Consider the following 24,192-nt stretch of genomic DNA (forward strand, 5'->3'; position numbering starts at 1 on the left):
ATGATGTGGCTCTCCTAAATAATATATGCTTGACGAGTGCAGGTCACTCCTAGGCACAATTTTCTTGTCATTTCTGTATTTTATTAATCTGTCACTGATACCAAATCGTGTTTTCATTTCGACCAACGCATACAAAACCACAAGCCTGTCTTTGCCTCAAAGCTGCACCCTTCCAATCTCCCTACCATACAAACCACTGGAAATCTGCCAGGCTCACAGAGCAGATGTGAGGGAGTTTAGAACGGAGAACATATCATCCTTACATCACCCTGACCTCCAGCAAGTAAAATAGGGACAGTGTGCACAAAGTCTTACTGGGGGCTAGTAAATATATCTCAGCACTTCTTATACTAACTACGTACCTGTAGTTTCATATCATATTATGCGTGCTCTCAGTCTATGTGAATTGGCTACAGGGTCGGCTTCTGAAAAGGTGTTTCTGTAGTGAAATCACAGAAATGACAGCTGCACACCCCTCACTGCCACTTCAGAAATTTAGGGTTTTAGGTGTCTTTAAGAATCACCCTGTGGTTGAAACAGGACTTTACTGAGTGATCCTGGTAAGAAGTGATCTGAACAGAATCAGAGAATGATAGAGGACTCCTCTCCCTCACACGCTCTCAGTGCCTGGCCCTGCAGAACTTGTTTGGCGATTTTGAATGCTATTTATCACAGACCCTCCATTGCCTCACGACGCTGCACAGATAGCTCCTCTTCACCTTCCCCAGTAGTTCATCCTTAGCCTGTTGTTTTTTAAGAGACCGCCTCCCTTCTGTGCCTCTTTACCTCAGCCTTCCTACCACATGTTGGGGCTTTTCTTATTTCCTAACTGGACGTATTTTTAGCCAAATGAAAAACTTCTCAACAAAGCATTCCAGCCCCAATGTTTCCCATCCTCTGTGGGCAGGAATCTCAAACTCAATTACATCTCGGAAACGAAGAGATCCTTGTTATTCTAGCAGGATCATATGACTTCTTTCAAGTCAGTCGGGGGCCATACAACAGAAAAAAAATAAACTGACCACATTTAGTTTTTTGTTCAACATATCAGTCTCAAAAAGATGTCCATTACTAAGCTGTATTACTGTACTGAAATGGCTGTCTCTCGGATCCCCAGTACTGAATTCTCTGCATTTGACAACTCAATGATACATTCCAATCCTCTACACAGTGTTTTGAAGCTATGCTACATTGCACTAGATGGAATATACTTCCAACCCGATTTTCTATATGGTCCACATAATTGCTACTTGTAAGGCTCTCATCGTGACAAGGCAGTCTCCTCTCCGTCTCCCACACTGTGCTCTTTATGCCCCAGCTGTACACGCAGGTTTTGGGTTGTGTGTTTCTCTTTGTTTCTTGAAAGCCGTTGACAGGGAGGGGTGGACTGTATTTTAGTCTCAGGCAGGTGTGCCTCTGGTAAGGAAACAACATGTTTATTTCCCAAGCTTCCCCAGGAATGAATCCACGGGCCTCAGCTGTTATATAACAAGCTATATATCTCCCTGTCCTGCCCAAGCACCTCTGCGGTAAATTAGGATTCCTGCAGCTCAGTGCTGGATTGCATTGACTCAGGAGGGACATAGAGAGACAGACAGAGACAGAGAGACGTGCATCTGTATGTTAACAGGATAACAGCAACATTGTCTTAATATTTGTGTATGCACTACCTGTTTAGAAATGGTTTTAGAAATGACTGCTAGGGGTCCAAATGGATTCTATTTGTAAACTGCTTGCACACTAATTAATTGACTGACCAGCGATTCTACTGTGCTTTGCTCTGAATCATCTGAATTATTATCCAGTTACAGCACCATCACGTTGCAATGGGTTCTCACGCTGAATCCCAGTGCGTTCTCAACGCACAGTGACACTGCGGCATTCCGATAAAGTAAGGCTCATCATTTATTTATACACTACACTGGTCTGAACCTCTTGTGCAGGATGAATACAATATAAAAAACATAAGCAGAAATAGCATCCTCGGGCCCCGGGGAGCTCCAAGATGCACGCTCTTTCCCCCATTCCCTTCTGTCAGCTCACTAGGTTATGTAAGTGCCTATTGAGGAGTGCTGCTCTCTCTCGCCACCCTCTCTGAGAAATCAGCGGTGCTGGCGAAGAACAGCACCAGATATACCATCTCTGAGCTTGTCAGGGAGGAGTTGGTACCTTCATACTAGGTAGCAAGCTTTTTTTTTTTTTTATCCTTTTTTGAATTAATCCCTAGGTCAGGTTTTATGGGGGACATTTTTTTCATTAATAATAATAATTTTAAAACGTGGTTTATAAAAGAAAACAGATTCTCAAGCCAAGAAGGATGAAAAAGTGTTCAAGTCAAGAGTGTAACGAAGCAAGTTTGTTGCCAATGAGACCCCAGAGGTTTTTTCTTCAATGTATCTGCTCTAAAAGCTCCCTCTTCTTTCTGCTTCTCTTCAGCTGGCTTCCCTCCAGAAGGAGAGGCTTCGCTGTCCTACAGTCACCTTGAACTGAAAGCTTGCAGTGGGGAGCTCGCTGTAACCTACACCAGCCAGCCCAGAGACATCCACCTAAACACATCGAACCCTGGTGCTTCACAACAACCTGGAGACTGCCACGCTCAGCTGGGACCTCACGCCAGGTGGGCCGTGAACGACAGCGCTGTGCTATTCTATCAGTGTCACTGCTAGGTCGTCAGGGGACGGTGGTCTCAGCACCAAGCATTAACCCGGCCTCTCGTGGTGTAAGCCTGTGTTCTTGCATTCTGTTTGGCCAATCAAAGAGCTCACAGGAAGACATACTGTACAATTAAAGATAGAGAAAACATAACATATCAACATGCATCTATTAGTGAGAAAATATTACTGCACTGTTCTTTCCATGTGGCTCCACCTCTAACCCAAGTGCTCCCCTCCAGACACTACGTGTGTTGTAAAGCTGTCAGGATCTCCTAGACAGACAACACTGTTGTTTGTTTAATGCAAAGCCTTCCCAGAGTACCTGCATCTTGACTCCCTCAAACATGCTCTCTAAATCCCAGGCCAAGACCAAGACTTCTCAATGAGCCGCTGGAGGTCATCCTGATGCTGTGTGGATGGCATGACGACTTCAGCAGTGCAAACTCCCACAGCGGTGCAGAAATTCACTTCAAAAAAGGTGAAAGGAGGCCAGACTGCCAGTTAAGATTGGATCTGAGATAAAACCTGTTCCTTTCATGTAGCGGCAGACTGCGTCAGTCAAGGGAGATAAGCTGGGTGTAATTCTCTACTGGGACAGTAATCTTAAAGTTCATGGGGTCTATTTACTGATCTGAAACAATAGCAGATCTTTATGACAGGGATTACTGAAGGCCACACCTATATACCACCCTTTGTTTTCACACAAATGAAATCACCCCTGTAATGGTGCTTACGTGCCATTACGGGTAAATTACCAGACTGTCTTACCAGTGCGTTGAGATGTAGCAGCACCTAAAGACTAGTATCAGAGTAAAGCACTGCTCAAGGTTTATGAATCTCGTATACTGTGCAGTTGCTATAGTTTACCCTGGTTTGCCATGCTTACGAATATGCCTCACTATTCTTTACCATGCCTTTTCTATGCTTTTACCATGGTCAACTTTTATAAAGGATACTTCACTCCTTGATCAAGAACTTTGCTGGTTTAAAAAGGCCCCTTCTTGGTACCTTGATATTACCTAAGGAGAGTATATTGAAAACTAAATCATTGAGATGGTTCAGGTATTGTTGGGAGATTATAATAGCTTGGCTAGGCTGAGAGCTGTGTATATATGTACATGTAATGGACTACAGGATATCAACTGTGGGTGTGTACGATGTCACGCAGCAGCAATGTAATCTTAGCTACGTCTCTTTTTCAAAACAGAACGTAATGGGACGTCCAAGTTAAGTAAAGGTTTCAAATCCGCCCCTGGCCCCCTTAAAAATCACCTCAAACATGCAATCCCTCAGCATTCCTGAAACCGTTCCGATATCTTTCATTAGGAGCATTCCAAAAGTGCGCTGACATTCCAAACACACGCCACTAAAGGTTAATGACAGACTGCAAAACAGGTAGGCGACGTGAAGGCGCTGGGACGCTCTCTAGTGTGTGCACTGTACAGTATGCTCTACATGACCAGCTATACAGACCAGCTCTTTTAAAGTAGTGGGTGCAAACGTCTAGACTGAAGCTCACATACAGTTCAAATTGACTAAGGTCCTATTATTAGTATTATTCATTTCAATGAAGGAAGGTGACAAATACACCATCACTATTCTTCATACCAAGGCAGTGCCTCAGTGTTATAATTGGATTTCTATAACAGGTATAACACTGTTTAAACAACAACAATAATAACAATACTTTAACTATACATATTACATATAGAAATGCATCTACGAATACTAATCTATTGTTAATCACAATGCATTTAAAAATTGAAAAAATGCAGAAACCTGAGCTAACAGGTATTGAGAACAACCTGTCATGGACACTAGAGGCTAATCCACCCAGAAAGTAGACAGGGTAGATAAGCAACAGTGCCAGAGCAGGTGGGGTTTGCTGAAAAACAGAAACCTTGTCACGTTTTGGAATCTCAAGCACGGAAGCCCTTTCCCCAAACATTAACCAAGGCCATGGATCCTTTAGGAATGCAGAGCAAATGTACACGTACTTAAATCAGCTGGGTTCACCTTTGACGACCTTAGATAATGTGAACGTGGAATCAGTAATGATAACATTTTATTGTGGTTTGCCTACTAAAACAGTTGCCAGTTCTGTACCTGGCTGTAACCTAAGGTTCTCCTATTCTAGACAACTTGTTCCTCCTTCCAGTTGCTACAAGCGAATACCAAAGCTCCTGTATCATCAGCCTCTACAAGTCCTGACTGACTCCCTGCCAAAGGAATTCAGTGACTTGGACAGATTCTCCAAGACAACACCATGTGTGCACCATCATGTGTACTGAAGCACTCTTTAATCTTATTTCTCGTGTGAAATGTGCAAACTGGACAGAAGCAGCTTTACCAGCTCCCAGACCCCGCTGCAAAGCTCATTCGATGTGCCCGTTTATGAGAGCGATACATTCCTAACAAATAAGTCACAAGAAAAGAGCAGACCAGGTGCTGATTTATGTTTTTAGGCTCAATGCCAGAAACAAAACTAAACAGGATTGAAAAAAAAAAAAGATAAAAAGGTAACAGTGTCTTGTTATCATAAACAACGCTTGTAACTTTTATCAACTCTGCTGCTCCTCTCCCCCAGGAAACACCGGACGCTGTGGATACAGTTACACACACTGTTATATATTGCTCCTGTTTGTATTCTTTCCAGCTGCACTCATTAACTGTAGAGGTATTCCATACTCAATACATGCATTGATCCCCACAGCCAGAAGAGTTATAACAAAATGCATGTCTTACATTAAAAGATTTTAAAAAAAATAAAAATAAATTGCATTTCGCAAAAAATGGGCTTAAACCAGCGAGGTCTGCATTGTAAGTTTTGCCCGTGCTTTTCTATACTAGCCAGGAATATTCCACAGCCACACACATCCGCAGCCCCACCCTACAGCACACATTGCACACCCTTGTATGCAGCCAGGTACCACGCTGTCTGGCTGAGGATCTGAGTTCAAACACCTGCGGTGTAAATCACACTGACTGTAATTACGCAGAACACTGAAAGAAGTCATTTTCATAAAAGAAGCTGTGTAGTATTATTATTTCTTTAAAATATATAAAGAAAAATCTTAATAAAATCACCTTTAATTTTTTTATATTTTGCAGTCCATTGTCAGTAGACTGACAAGTACCCTATTACCTGTATTTACACTTTTGTACTGCCCAATAAAGTCCAAAATAAGGCATAATACTGCAGTTTATTGCAGCAAGGCTGCAGTCTATGGCAGACACAGTACTCTTGTCTGTCACTCACCAGACACAGTGGTTGTACAGTTCAAGTTCCGGGTCTCTCTGCGTTCTGCCTCGCTCCTCTTATTTGTTTAAAAGCATCTCTCAGGAGTCCTGCGGGGAGGGAGGGGCTGTCAACAGGGAAGCTGCACCCACCCGCCAGCACCCCCCACAACCAACCAAACAAGACCAACGGAGCAGCAAAAGATGCACTTTGAAGCACATGTCTGTAGTGAACTGGATTTACTGATGTTTTAATGTTTTAATCCCTTCAAAAAATCTAATGAATGAGTAACACAACCAAACTGCTACACTAAAACCTTCATTTGTGTTTTTTTGGCAGGTTTCTGTATTTTAGCACTGACCTTGTCAATCAGTGCAAACCTTTTGCCTAGTGGAGAACTACTTCATATACTATATATATATAATTTTTTCTACTGCCACACAGCAGTCTGCAATACCCAATTAAACACAATAACCCAAACAGTGATTGCAGACAATGAGCAAGCTGCTTCAGCTAGAACAGTCTCACTGGTAGAGTGTGGCTGTTTTCAAACAGCAAAATCTAATGAAAAATAACTTGACACAGGCTAATTTCAAAAGATTCTCTTTAATCCAGGGAACTGCCACCACAAACACCCCCTCCTTCCCTTTAGCTTCTATAAATCACAGCCTGCTCTCAGTGAGTCTGGTTACTGTTGCTGATGTCCTGTCTCTGTGCATTTTGCAAATGTTTAAGCAGTTGCTAGGTTCCGTTTTTTTTTTTGCAATAACACTATAGTTTACTTCTCCTGTCTTTTCTTTTCATGGCTTTTGTGTTTCTGCCTTGCTGTGTGATGCGCTGAACTCAGGACTGCACAGCAAACTGCTGCACGCTCAGGTTACAATCAGAGTTTTCCTCTGAGTCCAGTCAGAATGCCTAAAAAACAATACCTTCCAAAGCACAGCAAAAGAGTTTCCCTCCTTCCACTCCTGTATGATGATAACCTAGAGTCACCATTGCATATATATCACAGACATGCACATGCAACACATTGAGTAACATGCTTAAAAAAAAAACACAGGACAAACCTTTCAGCAGGCTCTCTCTCGCTCTCTCCTTCCTCTCTCTACCTCCCTCCCTCTGGCTCTCTGCACCTCAAGAAAAATGCAGGACCAGTCCAGTATGTGAGGAATTTAAACAAAAACACTGAAACAACCCCTTCGTTACCGCAATTTCTTTTCTTCTTGAACAGCTGAACTTTCACACATATGGACTGGATTCCCGAGCAGCTGGACTGGAGCTAAAGGCAGCAGTCATGTTTCCAGACTGCCTGTTCTACACACAAACACTGCTTCTCAACACACATTCCCTTCAATGATTAACTGATATCGAGAGACAGGTCTGTCAGTAACCCCTTCAGCGCTGCACCTGAACAGATGTGCTGGCTCTCAGCTAAGACAAGGCAGTGTTGTGTTATTCGAAGGTGGATTGAAGAAGAGGTGGGTAAATTAAACTTTCTGCATTTTTATGACTTGCTTGTTAAATATTTGAAAAACCACTGCTTGAGGTGGATTCTGGGGCAAAAACGAAAAAGTTTCTATTTGTTCAAATAACAGAATTTAGAAAAGTGGCTGTATTAAAAAAAAAAAAGGCAAAGATCAGTAATGCAGAAATTATCTTAAAAGAAAATAAAGAGCACACCTACATTAAAAATTTGTTACAGCACTATTTAAAATGTTAGTAGAAAAGTTGTTCACTCCCATCAATCTGCAAATCCTCCTGCACCTACCTTTTTCACACAGGTTTTGTACAGATTAACATTATTCACAGTGTTTTAAGGGACTGGTGTAGAGTGCAGATGACTGTAAGGTGCAAGGTGAAGAAAGCATGACACGGATAAAAAAAGATACAGTTTAATAATAATGAATGAAAAAGTATTGCCAGTAATAATAAACATACACCCACAATTAATACTACAACAACTAGTACTAATGCGACAACTAAACAAACACCAAATAAACAACAAAGGCAAATAAAAGTCTCCCTCCTAGGACAATGAGACCTGGTTCCCCCGACACCTCCGCACAATGTGGAAGCTTTGAAGGTCAACGGCAGTTTGCGTGATGCACTGCCAGAGAAGCCCAGACTGGAAGAACGTGTAAAGTGTTCACAAAGCACAGTGTGTGTCTCGGTGATTACAGAGGGGTTCGAAGCCTGTTCAAACACCCAGTCCGACCAAGTCTCTGCCCAAGACTAAATTGACGGTTGGTTGCTTCTGTGAGCTGCTGCATTAGATTTATGATGCAATCTTTAAAATTACACCGTTGTTGGAATTTTTGAAGTCGTGCTTTTCTCCCTAGTCACTATTTGCTGTCTACTTTGTAATTATTATTTTGGCTGCTTAGGGAATAAAATGCAAAAACGAACAAGTGGGCTTCACTGGGCCACGTTGCTGCCACCGGTCCCTCAGCTCTAACCGCTAAGTCACAGTACCTCCAAGCCCCCTGATCGCTAACATTTACTCACACTGCCTCCTAGTCCTTCAGCTTCAACCACAACATTGCATCGCATTGCCTCTCATTCCCCTAGTCGATTACTCCCTGCTCTATTGCCCAACAAGCCTTGACACTCCACATGCAGATACATCAACATGGCAAGGGCCAGCTAAATTGCACTTTTATATTTACATTTGCAATAAACAGCAGAGGGGTTTTATTATTAACAAGTGCAGGTTTGCTGAGGTGGCACTGAGAAGGTTGTGGGAACACATTCCTCTCACCAGTGTGCTGATGTTTGTGCACTATAGATGCAGCTTAGAGCTCTGGAGAACACACTGAATTCAAGCCACCTGAATCGGGCTGTAATGGGCTTGCCAGTAGTTAAGTCTTTCAACACTGCTTACCTGCCACAGGACTATAAAGGTCAACGGCGTTCAAAACTGCAGTATAGGGAAGATAACGGCAGGTGAAACAGCAGATCAGTAGTCTTGCACCTGCCCATTGCTGTATATATTCACGCTTATTATAATAGACTGAAGCCATTTAATTGGTTATCACAGGGTTATTATATTTCTGTTTCAGTGCTTTAAGAATTGAGGTTGCTGTCTGGGCAGTCAAAATGTTTGCCACAGTATGCTTTAAAATTGTATTTGTTACATTGTAAATGTAAATTTATTGTACCACAAAAAAAAAAAAAAAAAAAAACCCAGCAACAATCAAAATTCTATTTAGAAAGACATTTGTTGTAAAACACTAGAACAGAAACATTGTTTTCCTTGTCTGTGTTGTTCACATCGCAATTTCTTTTATAATAGTCCCTCTTTCTGAGGTAAGGCATCTGAGAGTGCTTTTGAAAACCATTCCCACACAAAATGCATTCATCAGTGCAGACAGATGAATGAAAAAACCATAATGCTTCAGCAGCACCCCACACAAAAACAACAGAGATTCAAACAATTTCATGTCGATTTTATTCCTAGCTTTTTCATGTTTGGTGCCAGTTGGTGGTTATTAGGGCTATGTTTAGTAATTGTTTATCTGAGATGCTGCCAAGCATTGCCAGCCAATGGCTTGATCCCTCTATCCAGCGGAGCTCAATCCTCTTTGCTTTCGGCTAGCTGGAGTGGTGAAGTCCACTGGTCTCCCCTGCAAGGACATTGTATGCCATGCCAAGCAGGCTGCAGCTGCAGGGGCAGAGCGGGACCCAAACAAGAAAGGGAGGGAGAGGACAGGGTGTTCCTCTACCAGCCTGGACCATGAGCAGTTCAGAACATGAGTAAAGGGCAAAGACACAAGCACCTGATCCAACATTACTACCCTGGGCAACTGGAGAATTCCAGAAGACCATTCCGGAAAAAACGTTGGTGTATACGCATTACTAAGTTGAAATAAGCAGTAGCGGTGTACAGTATATCTCATGATCTTAAAAGAACCACGTAATATAGTCATCTTACTGTTCAGTTTCACTGGGTGAATCAGAAAGCACCCCTGTGGCCTCAATAGAGCTCTAGAACATGTCATCTCTCTAAGCACCACTGGTACATCAGAGTGTAACTATGAAACTGTCCTCTGGCAACACTGTGATACTTCAGGCCAGTACTAAGTTGCTTGTTAAACATCAGTATTGTCTATTTCTTAATATTTTAGCATGCATGAAATGAAAAGATGCAGTGGTACATTACAAAACAGAGGGGGTGAGTCTTATGCACCACGTTTTACAGTAGATGATACGAAGGGCAGACAGACAGCACATCAGTCCACGTCTCACAATAGAAAGCTTTCTTTCAGGTCCAGTTCCCAGCTGGTTTATCTGCCTCGGCTCCACACACAGCTGGTATGTTTACAAACACGCCATTGCCAGACTCAAGGACTAGGAAAATCTTGGCAGGGATCCCCCAGCAACACAACAGCAACAGAAAAACTGGAACTTGTGTTAGGGTATGTCTGTCTGTAACATTCCACTGGGTCCACTTACTGAATCTGAGTCAGAGAAATGAAGTAAAAGCAAAGACTAACTTTATCACAGTTTGTACACAGTATGTTCAATTCAATCTCTAAAGCTATTCTTTGTCTGATGGCCCCAATGCTTTGCATTGCAATTCTTCTCTCTAGATATACTTTGTCCATTCATTTTAGACACAGTTATAAGGGCAAGGTTTCAACATGGGGTTTCAATAGGTGGTCTCTGATATTTGGTGTTAAGTGTGGGATCCTTGACCTGATCCTGCACTGAAGTTATATGGCGAACACTGGGGGTGGGGGGTGGGGGGGTAATAGTTTCCTTAACAGTGTAACTAAAAGAAATGTGATAAAATTGTCAACTTTTTTGATGAAAAAGCCAATGTCTCTGCGTCTTTAGTGTCACATGACGCTGATCAACGCTGCTAATCACTGATTGATTGATTGACTGATTAAAGGCTAATATAAGGATTTTTAACTGACTCAAAGAACTGATTCTTAATCTTATAAAATTTCCAGCATTAGATTTGAAGCTGGAAGATCAGTATTTTTTTAACATTAGCTTCCTTCTCCCAGGCCATTTTTTGTTTTTGTTTTTTTGTTTTTTGTACCAATTCCTGGACAGTTGTTTGACTATTTTCAAACAATTGGGTACTCTGGGCTGGGTGGATTTGCCCAAAACTGGGATTAAACTTATCTGCATCACCACTTTCGTTATGAAACCGCAAGGTCAGAACGGCTCTGGTTGAACCATGTGTTAGTAATCCGAGTATCAGCCTGCCGCCCTATCACACAGCAGGAACGATGGACATTGCAAACATCACACCGTGCAGCCACACTCTCTCAAGTTTGTTGTACCTAGGGACTGCCACCCAAGGAACTCTGCTCTCCCACTCCCACTCCCAGATAAACATGTTTGTTCTGGAAGAGAAACTGTCCATCTGGAGAGGGAGATACAGACGGATCCAGCAGCTGGAAAACTTCACACTAATCTTGTATCACCCACACAACCCTACATACACACACTCAACTCAAGTGACCAGACCAGACCAGGCTGCCGAAAACGGGCTTTTTACACTGATTTTTATTTACTGGTTTCAGGTCACCAGCTTACGAGAACTAGTAGTCACCCCTTCCGTCTCAGCCAATCAAAAACTTCATTAGCAAACAGTCCGATAAATCTTATTTTGTCAGAGCAAGATGTGCCTTCTCAAGGACAAACAGCAACTGGAACAAATTCAACATCAACCACATTTTTCACTGGGGAGGGGGTTTGTAATACTGTCAGGGAATACAGCTTTGAATTGTCAACAAAATATGCACAGCATTTATCTTCCTCCTTTTTTAAATAAAGATGATTTATTAATATTCGTCTTCAACCCAACCAAAGTGCAACTAGTCATTAATAAATGGACAATAGGAAACCCGATCCAGTATGTGTTATTAATTTACAGTGACAGTGCTGGAGGGCAGAGAATGAAGAGTTGAGGAAGAGAACTGGGTTCCATTACCATGTGCTCTGCAGGGCAACTACTGTTACCTCTCTAATGAAACTTGGATCTCCTCCCCCTCCCTCATTTTACCTGCAAGCCTTCCCTCTCCTTCATCTTTGCAATGGAAACAGCACATCATTAAAACGCTGTCTTTTTTCTATTCTCAAAAAGAAAAAAAAAAAAACAGCTGGTGTGAAGAGAACAGCAACAGGCCTGAATGGAACTGCTTTATCCTGGAATATTGCATTGGATAGCGGCTGTGGATTGGGTCTGATAATCGGCTTCTCCAGCAATCAAATGCTTTAGAACAGAGATTCTCGAAACTGTTTTTCCAAAACGGACTTCAGGTTCTGATTGGGTTCCTATAGTATGCCCAGGGCTCTCACATCCTCTGGTTTGGCTCTGAGCTCCGTGCCACCTGCAGCCCCCCTTTAGCCCAGTGGGGAGAGAGTGAAGGGAATCTCTGCCCTGGAATAGAGAAAGAAAGGCATCTATTGTCTGAGTATCATCTTCTAGGTATTCAGCCATGGCTCTGCCAAACCTCACAGAACAGAACTTCTGACATCCCTACCTCACAGAGCGCTGCAAGCACAGCTCCACGAAGTTGCTATGAAGAGTCTGCTTAGAGACGCAGACCCACTGAGGTGGCAAGGAGACTGGTGCAGCTTTTCAAAAAGCACCCCTGCTGTTCTTCATGCTCACAACTGTTCTGGAGGAAATATTTCCCTCTCTAACCTGTCCAACAGTTGAAACTGAAAAACGCCACGTTAGCGTAATTATTAGGTGGAGTAGGAACCGTTGCGGGAGGAGGAACAAGGAAGAGAGTGGCACTTAAAAAAAAAAAAAAACTTCTGTCCATTTCTAGCGGCGCATCACTGTCCGTTCCTAGCACTCCCCTGCAAGATCACAGTGCCAGTAACCCTCCATCCAATCCTGCTGTGTCTACACTCCCCCGCTGTAGTACAGAGAAAGGGCAGGATAAAGGTTTTGCTAGACCTCCTGCAGCTGTGCTCTGCCCGGGTTCCAATTAATGTTGGTATCAGCCATATACAATGGTACTAAAGGGTTAGCTTGCGGAATTGGAAACTGACAATCATTCCTGATGCAGAGAGGAAAACTGGAGCCCAAAGGATTGCTTTATATCAAACAACGTCTAGCTAAATTTAGATACCATGTCCGGCCCTGTAGGAATGTCCAAATCAGATCCAACATGTCTTTTCCACTGTTTGTGTCTGATAGAGGTGCTTCTGCGGCCAAATGTAACAGCTGTAGGGCGAAGCACTGAGGTGGAATTCAAATCCTTTTACACTCGCTCCCAGTCCTTAGCTATAACCACAAGGCCATTTATTAGCGTGAATGTATGCTAATTCTACCTGCCAGCATGCACATAATACAATACATGGATCTTGAACACTAAATATTATTTTTCAGTCCTGATTATGACAGCTTTTGAGAGCTCATGCTGATTCCAAAGTGATATAAATTGATGTTATGATGAAGCCCTCTGGTTTTAGGCTACATGCATTGATTTTAAACTGCTCAGCGTTGATTTTTAAGCTGCATCAACTCGATGGTAAATGGATGAGAAATACAGCCGGCCGCTTCAGAAAACAGCGTATTGATTTAGAACACTACATATTGATTGGATCAGCTCCGCGTGGAATTCACACGCAATCTGGACTTTTCACATCAGCTGATAATGATGGGCTCGGGAGCGGCGCCCTGTCCGAGTGACAATTGGCAAGCTAGCTTAAGAGGGAGCCAAGTGGCATTTATCCTTTTGTAAAACGAAAAATAATTTAAGGTAGAGGTAATGGAAAACTGTCAGATACAGACAAAGACACTTTGACTCTTGAGACTGCCTTCATTTTAAAATAACCAAATGCACTGTGATTTAGATTGACAGCATCAAATATCCTAAATCAATCATCACTGCAATATTAATACACTGCTCATTCCAGATTGCAGTCAGGCGCACACTGCTGTGTAAAAACTTGCTTGTGAAATGCACACGGAAATAGAAGCCTGTTTTTTTTTTTTGCTTTGCCCAAATATATTGTTACCCTAGCAAACATATTTTTCTAACCACAACAGATGCAAACAATAACAAAATCAAACCATAAAATACCTTACTGATTTAAATTTGTGAACTGTAATTATTATTTTTTTTGACGGTGTTCTCAACTCTTTTAAAAAAAAAAAAAAAAAAATCCCAAAACAGGTTACTCCATAGGTATTTTTTCTATTAAAAACACACACATATTGTACCTGTGAGGCCCTACCTCTATACACACACACACACACACACACACACACACACACACACACACACACACACACACAGTTTCTAACCTGCTACATTACAGCCTGCTTATAGAAGTGACACGTTCCCCACTGTTTTAAATGGAGAAAGCCTGAAGAAAACAAAAGGGAATTGGAAACCTTTTTTTTGTCTTTTCTTTTTAGTCGTCCCGACAGGAACACAAAGCGTGTAGTCCGAGGTTTCTCTCGCTCTCTTTCATTCCTTGCAGTCCATGCAGGCTCCTGTTTGTGATCTCCTAGAATACAGTGTGACGAGAGAGATAGAGAGAGAGAGAGAGAGAGAGAGTGCTGCAGGGCAGAAAAGACAGATAAGAAACCTGAAACCACAGGTTGTCTTCAAACTCTCTCTCTCTCTCTCTCTCTCTCTCTCTCTCTCTCTCTCTCTCCCCTGACATCATTTCATTAAGTAACAGAGATTGATTGGAACTGAAAACAGAATCCCCAGTAGCTCTCCAGGGTCAGAGTTTGAAACCCCTGCTCTATACTCTACTGACAGTGATACGAGATGTCTACCCATTCAATCCTATAAATCTACCTATATCCAAACACCCTAGAAATCAGCACACAACATGTGTTACTCGGTTTCAGCAGTGTCTCGCCCAAAACCCAGAACTAAATCTGGTATGATTAGGAGCTATTGCTACACAGGTCTATTTCAGTGGCATGAATAACAGACCCTTTTGATCTTTAGATTGATTTCCAGCTTGAAGAGATTACACTGCAGACGGTTTTGCAATTACACCACAACGTTTACATGGAACCAGGGCAATCTTTGGAAAGGGCTTGATCCCTCCTTATTTCAGTCTGTCTCGTTGTTTGAAGTTGATACTTGCTGCCTCTTGCCCTGGATCTGAATGAGACATTCTTAGTGTGTAATACCCAGGTAAAAAATGTTAGCAAAATTACAATGAACGCTTCTCTACGAAACACCATTGAACACTGGACAGCAGCAATCCAAAACAGATTTCCTTTTTAAATGCTTGTTTTTGCCTCATTTTGTTGGGCTGGGAGGACAATGCCAAAAATGCAAATTTCTATTACCTTATTCTGAACTAAACTACCTCCCAGTCCCTTAGATCTAACCGCTAGGCCACACTGTAGCAGTCAATTCCATTTCAGTCTGTCTGTTGTATTCAATTTGGACAAGCAGAGAGGGCAGCAATCAGATTTCATAGTTTACTTTTCCCTGGAATTCTATGCATATTTGGCCACATAATACATTTCAGCTGTAAAATCGCCAAGTGCAGATTTGCACAATAATATGTTAACATGCAACACTACTTTCCTTGTTCCAAGAATACATGAATGTAATATTTCATTGAACAAAACCAACCAGATTTATTATCACGACCCACTATGTCATACAATAATTAAGAGCTTAGAGTTACCAAATTACATTGCTTTACTGGTCAGCTGTTTTGACTGGAGTTACATTTTTCAACTGTGCCACAGAGGTCTGCATTTTTGAGTGGAGTAATCTTTCGTAGACCTGAATAGAGGTCAGCGGTGTTGAAAAGGAGAATGCTCACTGCAAGGCTGTTAGTAAACACTTCCCTGTCAGCCAGTGGTCAGGGGACCTCCCTGAACCTGAATGGTTATAATAGTAAATCTTGGCTTTCAACAAATCTCTCCAGCGCAGGATGACGGCAGCGTAATGACTCCTCACTGAGTGACAGGACAATGGGGCTGTTTGGAGTTGACTGCCAAGGTTGCGAAGGCTGAAGGCTGGTAGAAATTATGTGTAATTACCGTTTCCCACTTGAGAAACTTGTTTAGCGTTACTTAAACAGTCTAACTCGTTCCTAAATGCCCTTTACGTTTCTTTAACCTGGGCCTCAGCATGACAGAATCTAACAGAGACCTCAAGGTATCTCAGATTGCTGCTGCTTCTCATTGTCCCATCATTTTGTCACATTTCTGACATATTCAGGTTGACGAAAGCATTCTCAAAATAAAACGAGTTTTCATCTCGTTTTTGTAGCAGCAGATTTGTTCCAGGAGATATCCAGTCCATTTCCCCTTTTATGCAATCAGACTTGGCTGCTGGAGCTCAAAACAAAAGTCATTTGTGTTTGTGTTGACATAGCATGATATGAACAAGGGTGTCTATCTGTATGACATGCAGGCTGTGTGTGCTCCTGGTCATCTTAGTGACATCACTGCACTGTCTTGGGATCATTCCAGGAGCTTGCTGCATAGTATTTCTCTGCAATAAGTAATAATCTAATTTGTGATTGTGTTGCACTTGAATGATTTGAAACTGGCATTACCATGCATTAGTGATGACACAAGAGAGCATACGTATTTTCCAGGGCATAGAGGGCATAGAACAGAGAAGTTCATTTGCCCCTGCCCCTGCCCCTGCCCCTGATCAATACTAATACACTTAGGGGAAACATGCCCCATATTTTAACTTCCTGCATCAACCCTGTTTTAAAGAGCAGGTATTGCATAAGGAACATGTACGCTGTTCTGTGATAGCTCTGGGTTTGACTATGTTTTCTCAGGGTTTGGCTTGTTCATCAGCCACCATGAGAGACTTCTAAACCCTGATCATCTTGAAACCGTCTAACTTAAGGAGGAGTCAGGAGAAAAAAGGCAATCACTGATTTTGAAATTCTGGAATTTAAGATCAAACAAAACAAGGAAAATATATTTGCTGCAGTAGATCAACATTCAACTGGTACTGCATTTTATGCGTGCCACACCAAAGCATTTCAGATTTTTGGCAAAACACAGTATTTTAAAAGCACAGTGAAATCAGCATTTTTCACCCTCTGTCAATCACTTTATCCAATTCTGGATCGAAAAAGCGGAGCACAATTCCTGTCTCCGCACAAAGAGTAATGGGCAGAGAGTATTTTCCACCTGGGAGATTACAAAGCATTCACTGTATACAGCCTGGTTAATTACGCAATTGCATTTTTTAAACAAGTAACCCATTGCTAGGAGAGTCAACAGATTACACAATGTATAGTTTGCAAAAGGCAGGGAGGGTCACAGCGAAATCCTTTCAATGAGCTTTTAATAACTCAGAAACAGGTGCAACCGGAGATCAATGCAGGTCCAAAGGTAAAGCCCTAACCAAACACTCCGAGTGATGAGAGTTTAGGAGATAACAGGATTCACTGAGAAACACGACAGATGCAGTAGGAATGAAATCAGACTGAGATCTGCAGTAGTGTCCTGCCAGAACAACCTGCACTCCAAGGACAGCTGCTGACAGAACCAAGCAGCCAGACAGGACCGTCAGACATGGTTAGTATCACAGTAATACCTTAATAAAGATTTAATAAGCACCTTATAAATGAGCACCAGTTTCCACTCTCTTCGGCCCTGTCACTTTGCATCTTAATCACGAGTACTTGAAGCTCTATCCCTCTTCTAGCAGATCTAATATATTTAAAGCCCCAGTTCAATAGTTCGCTATAACAATAGCACAACAGTGTGAAAAAATAAAGGATGTGGGAACGGGCACGGAAAGGTTCTTTGACAGTGCTAGTAAAATGTAGTCCTTGCTCAGCCTTGAAAACCTACGGTGAAATGAATCAGAAGTCAATTAGGTGTAAAGTTTCATGTGAGCACACATTCAAGCAGCTCAGAGACCAAGCCCCCTTGCTGATCAGCTGCAGACAAAGGCAGAGCTCCATGTCGTTACCTAGATACTGAAGCAGGGCTACAGCAATGACTGGGCGTGGTTACTGGAAAAGAGTCCATGAGGCATGCACAGCTGACACTTCCCTGGCACAGACGAGAGGAGCCAGAAGAGATGATCAGATTTAACAATCAGGCAGCATGGCACGTTTCACCTCTACTGTACACTGCCTAACCAAACCCTAACCTTAACCCAAACCCATTGCAATAGTCTGTATTTGTATTTAACGGCTCTGAGACTGATCATTGGGATCTTCAGTTCATCCGTCCTTTTGTGGATTCAGTTTATGGGCTGAAAATGGCAAAGAGTCACCACACAGGCTAAGGGCAGAGTCAAAAAAGTGACACATGTCATAAATCACGTCAGGCATGCTTCCCTGCAGGTTCGACACAAGTAGATAAGATCCACACCCGTTTCCTTTACAAAGTTCCAGTAAGTGCACTGTGACTAATGCACAGCTGTTCAACAGCTGGTGGAAGGTACTGTAGATGCAGGAGACTGCAAAGGATGCTTATTTGTTGTTTCTTGGTTCTGGACCAAAACCTGTAGCAATGGTGCTTGCAAGAGGAATGGCTCAGCGATCAACAAGCTCATTCTACATTTCAGATGACTTGGCAATCAAACCCAGGATTCTACAGATTTTTTTTTTTTTAATTAGAATTTTATTTTTTTGTTATTAAATGAAAAGCACAAAAAATAATCCCAAGAGGTTCCAAAGAACTTCATATCACTGCTGAGAATTTCCCAGTGATCTGAAGACCCTCAATTCTCACGCTATAATAACCACAGCCCCGTGGAAACCACTGGTACCCAGTGCCTCCATTGAGCTCTGGGGAATGACTAAGAATGCCAGCTTACTCCCTAACCCCTCTTAAGGGAAATTAAACTGGGCTCTGCAGCGATGGGACGGTGGGAATGCAGTTGCAAGAGCCGGGCTTGCCAAATAAAAACCCAGTCGCAATGAGGCAGTGGGATGCCCTTTTTATTTGCACGCTTCTGACAAACCTAATACACTAGAGACAGCCTTCCTCTCCGTCCCAGAGACTCTGCAGAATGACCGACGTGAACACAGAGACGTTACAGGACTGCATTCCTCACTGCCGTTTTACACTCACACTACTTCAGCATGTATTCACTGATTACCTTTTACAGTACAGCAGACAATGCATGAAAAGGAACAATACAACAACATGGTAGAACTGCAGAACTTATACATTAAAAAAAAAATCATAGGAGATTTCTATAGTCTGTGTTTTTGTACAGTCTCCTAAAACAGCGCCAAACACAATCCCCTTGTGAATGATCTGATTGGCGCGTGGTGGCAATGGTAATGGTCTTTCACTCATTTAACCATTTGGTGCTCATTGTTAAGGCTCAAGGTGGCAAATGATGCTGGATTGTTGGCTTACAGAAGGTTCAGGGGTCTGAAACAAAACTAGCACTCAGCAGTGTACACTTCTGTCTACACCCACACATCCATGTACACAAAGCCCCAGTTTCTGCTCTAATAATGCACTAACCACTTTCTTAAATTACAGGGTGGTGTCTGTGCTGTCAGTGCCAACATTGCATTTCACAATCACCCTATATGCAGTGCAATTTAAGCTGTACTACTGATATAAGTTATTGCGGTCAACACAGCACTTTACAATCTAGAAGCTCCCCAGAAACAAGCTTTTCTTAAAACATAGGGCAAAACTACACTCTCCAAAATGTCTCTGTCGGGTTTATAAAAGCAAAAAAAGAAGAGTCTCACAACCTTTAGACTGTTGTCCTGTTGCAGGTAATTACATTTCATTACCGTGAATTATTAATGGAAGCATTTGCATGCAATAGTGGCATACCCAGTGAATGCAAGAGAACATTAGCCACATGTGCAGCACGAATGTTTAAGGGTTAGACAGAGGTCTTGAACATGCGTTACATGCTACTGGAAATTAATATCAACGGGCATCAGCAACGGGCTGGACTGGCGTGACATTCATCCCAGAGTAAGACAGATCGAGAGGGAAAGAGGGACGCAGGCTGCTGGCTGTGCCACGTGGCAGGTTGCAGAGAGTGACAATGCAGACAAAGGAAAGGGAGAGCACTGTGAAGAATGAGGTCCCAGGGGAAGGCTTGTGCCTGAATCTTGTAATCATCTCCTTTTAGTGTAATCCGTCTCCAGAACGCCATCCAGAGAGACATAAACTCTACAGGCAAGAGCTGGGCGTCTCTGTGTAGCGGCAATGGATTACCAAGAATTCCTTTAATGACGTGCAAGGCAAATAAAAAGCTTCTGGTTATCACTAACCTGTCAACCTAAAGACCACGCCAAATCTCAACGTGTGTTCCCTGGTCTCAATGAATAACATGTTCTGTCATTGATCTGAAGATCTTCATCTGATGGACGCATTCCAGGCCATAGGGACACTGAAGTGAACATGATCAACTGCATAAAACAGCTCTGTTCTATACAGTATATATTTCATTTCTTACCTGGTTAATATTGTATTATATGTGCTCTGTATGACTATCTTGTGTTTTTATGCTTGGGTCTTTATTTGCCAAATTTATTATTCCAGCAAGCACTGTTGCTGAAAAGACTCCTCACGGCACATTGTGTGTACGTGAGGTGGGGGAGCTTATTAGCATTGTTCTCTGCACTGAAGCGCATAGGTGGAGCCTTGTGCAATGAACACATTAGAGATTCATCACAACATTCGTATCCACTTTAAAAATATATAATGCAATTCAACTTAGCTTGCCTGACTGCATGAAGTTTTCAAATACAAAAACCTGGACACTGGTGCAGGATTTTAGTCTTTGGAACTCAATTCCTTTGTCACATCAGATTACTTGAAATTGCCCTTACTGTAAGTTAGCTTCTGATTGCAAAGCTCCTTGAGATGGTGTGTGAAAATTACAGGAGAGTTATAGTTGTACTTCGAGGTCGCCAGTTCAAATACAGCCAGAGGCAAACAAGTCCAAATCCATCTGGGGCTTGCCAGTTATGTGTAGACTGGCGTGCACTGAATAAACCTGGTGGATAGGTGTCGTTTCAATGATCTCATGACTGCCAGTAGTCTTTGAATTTAGAGTGAGCCTAGTTTCTAACGGACAGGGAATTACAGCACAGAAATGGAACTACTTAGGCATCTTTGCAAACCATGTTAAAAGGGGCTTTTCAAATAGCTGATTTCCACATCTGTTGAAAATTGAAGTACGGTTCAGTCCATTGGCAGGCACCAGACTTCTCAATGTGAAACCAAACGCACTTAGCTTGATTGCAAATGAACCGCACTAAACTGCAGGGAGCTCTTCAGCCCTGTCTACACTGTTATTACAAATCCCCCATCCCTCCATCCATTTAAGGACAGGAACCTTTGCTAGCATCCCACACAATGCAGCCTGTACCAGACGCGTGGGTTAATTGTATCACCCCCTGAGCAACGTGGCTGCGCTGCCCACCAGTATACACAAGATCAAACAACTAGCCTTGATTACCCCACAGTAAGAACGGTTCTGCATGTGTAACAAAATGTGATTTTTGGTCATTAAAAAAAAACCCTGTTGTATACATTATTTCATAGGGTTGGATCAGAGAGATGAACCGAAAATAGCACCAATACCCATTATAAAGAAAGCGTGCTTTCATAGCAGTCACAGTCTCTGCTCAGACCTGCAGCAATCAAGAAGCCCAGAGCTGAGCTTGAGTGATTTATTATCAGGGATTATTAAGGTGTTGGCTCGCAAACAAACTGGTGTCCTTAAACAATAAACTAATACAAAATAAAAAAGGCTTACCTGAAAGAATTCTGGCAGCAGCTGCCACTGTGAACCAGTCACACCTTGTCTTGAAGGTAAAGAATTCTGATTCTTGCATTTCTTTATCCTTCCCCCTCCCTCACACACACACACACAGAAGCTCAGGTGTGCCAGTTTGAATCAGCCAATCACTTGGGAGTGTACAAATCCTAGCTGACAGCCAAGGAGCAAGCAGACAAGACCCAGGAGACAGCCAGAGTCGAGAGATTGAACCATGCAGAAAGCAGGCATGGGTTACTGTATGGAGCCAGGCAGGTAGAGTTCTCTGTTAGGGCTTCTCAGAGCTGCTATCTGTAATGGACAAACCTGCCTGACAACCAGAAGATGAGGAAAGGGACTGGAAGATATTTTCACACACAGGTTTCAGCATTGTCAAGGGTTCTCCCAGCTAACGCAACAGCCTAAGGACACCGCTATCATACACTAATTCCAAACGTATCAGATCACTAGATAAGTAATATGTTCCAGTGTAAAGCTTATTACGCTATATCTATACTTATTTATATATCGTTCTTTCTTCAGGGCCCTTAGTAACTGTGTTATGTAAGGCATTGGTATTATCTTGGCTAAATGATCCCACAAAACGTTCACGATAACTGTAGTTATGCCATTCGAGCCTGGCGTTTCCGCTACAGCATCTACCAGTCCTCCCACAGGCTTTATTCATTATACAAGCTGGCCTGATCCTTTATTTTTGTCCATTTCTACTCTTTGCTTGGTCACATTAATCCCCTTTACCCTGTCCAGTGGACTGGTTCTCAGCCATGCAGAACACTGAGATTAGGATTAGTCTATCTGGCAGTGCGGGGGTGGGGGGTTCCAGTGAGGTTTGACCGGGTTGCATCAGGGATGTCAAATCTGTAGAGAGCTTTAAAGAAGAAGAGGGGATGCTCTTCTTTGTAATCAGGTATTTGGCAGAGCTGATGGGCTTCCTATCTTAAGGGAGGTTCTTAATGGAGCTAGCACTCCAGGAAGCTCTGAGTGAAAGGTAATGTAAAGCACAAATGCTACAGTATACTGTATTGACTTTCTGGCAAGTAAGATGGCAGCCAAGTAGACTAAGCAATAGAGCAACATAACGATTCAGAAAAGGTCAAGAATGTCTTTTGTAGATATGTGTACTTTATTATTGTAGTCAATTCCCAATGCAGACACAATGCTGGAGGCACTGGAAACACAACTATTAAAGGGGTTCATGCACTTGGCCCAGTCAGATTTCATCAAGTCAGAATCCTTAAGGAAACCAACATCTCTGTTAAAACAAAGCATAAACTCTGCTAATGCAGGAAGTAAAATCAGGCTTACTGTGAGTCTCTGAGGATCAGAACACACGCTACAGGTCAAATGATTTAATGATTGCCAACTTTGGGCAACCTCTGCCAACTTTGTCATTCGTGGACTTGCCAAATTGGTGAATGAATACTTCGGAAATAATCCAAAATGAATCCAGGAAATGAGGAAGTCTGTAAAAGACCATGCAAAAATAATACATGAGTAAAAAAAAGAAGAAAAAAACTACTGGAATAAGCATAGAAAAAGGGTTTCTTAAGCTTAGCCGACAAAAGTTCAGGGCTGGTTCAGTGTGTGCCGGAGCAGGGAGGAGGTCTTTGTGTTGTCTTTATACATTCTGACGCTGGTGCCAAGTGCACTCTAATTTACAGTAAAGGGGAGCGGAGCATAGCTGGGAAGAGCTGGCCTCCCATAGACCCTCGCAGAGAGAGACAGAGACTGAGGATTTGAATAGCGTTTCAAGAAAGAAAGAAATAGAGATTCACTTTTTATACACAGTGCTCCCTAGCCATTTCACAGTTTGATAATTCATTAATTCAGTTAATTCCCAGTAAGACCATGCTGATCGTGGTTGGAATCTCATGAGCGGGTTCAGTTTGAGTGTGTCTGGACAGATCAGGTAATGATATCTCCCTTTATTCAGATCCACACACACATCTCACACTCAGCTACAGTTACAGGCCTTGAGTTACTTACTAGGAGAACATGCACAATGTGTTGTAACCTTGTCTCTGCAGTGAAGAAAGACACAAACATCAAACTGAGGGCACATTTCCTGTATTCTTATCAATACGAGAACCACAAGCTCTCAGTATGACTGTGTCTCGGTCTCCAATAACAACGAATGTAAATTAAATTTTAAAAAAATGTCTTGAAAAGTAAGGAAAACAGTTACAAAACAACTCAGAAATGTAACAAATCTCTTCGTTTCACCATCCCGCCCACCTTCTAAAACAAATATTTGTTTAAAAAAATGTAAATAAAAAACAGGTACATTAACGACAAGTAGTTATGCTGTAGAGACAGTTTGCTAATGTTTACTTTACTGTGAGGCTGGAACTCCATACAAGACCATGCGTTTATTTGTATTTTTTACAGATCATATCATTTTGCATCTACGGTGTAATGACTATACCTGTATTTTGAAGTGTACGCCAAATACGCATGCTTTTTTGTTCCCAACAAATTAAAAACAGATGCTTTGCAAGAGTCTCCCAGAAGTTAAGCTCACGCCCACACAAAGCAAAAGAAACTGCACAAAGCAGCCTGCAATAATTACGAATGGGTGCACATGCTG

General features: G+C 42.3%; 1 protein-coding gene across 9 annotated transcripts in view; it reads right to left on the reverse strand.

Moving 5' to 3' along the window:
- Positions 1-24,192, reverse strand: part of LOC121304642 (pleckstrin homology domain-containing family A member 6-like) — a 60,343-nt gene that overhangs the window by 29,939 nt on the left and 6,212 nt on the right. For 2 of the 9 annotated variants that reach the window (XM_041235900.1, XM_041235898.1), the window contains exons 1-2: positions 6,960-7,190; positions 5,914-6,002 (exon numbers count right to left, since the gene is read on the reverse strand). The exons of 6 other annotated variants lie outside the window; for them this stretch is intronic. The gene's annotated coding sequence lies outside the window, so the exon portion shown is untranslated. Of the gene's footprint in view, positions 1-5,913; positions 6,003-6,959; positions 7,191-14,263; positions 14,421-24,192 lie in introns of those variants that run through there. One more of the 9 variants, XM_041235899.1, reaches the window with a different exon arrangement.

The sequence above is a fragment of the Polyodon spathula genome, chromosome 39 (genome assembly GCF_017654505.1).
Source record: "Polyodon spathula isolate WHYD16114869_AA chromosome 39, ASM1765450v1, whole genome shotgun sequence".
Taxonomy (NCBI): Eukaryota; Metazoa; Chordata; class Actinopteri; order Acipenseriformes; family Polyodontidae; genus Polyodon; species Polyodon spathula.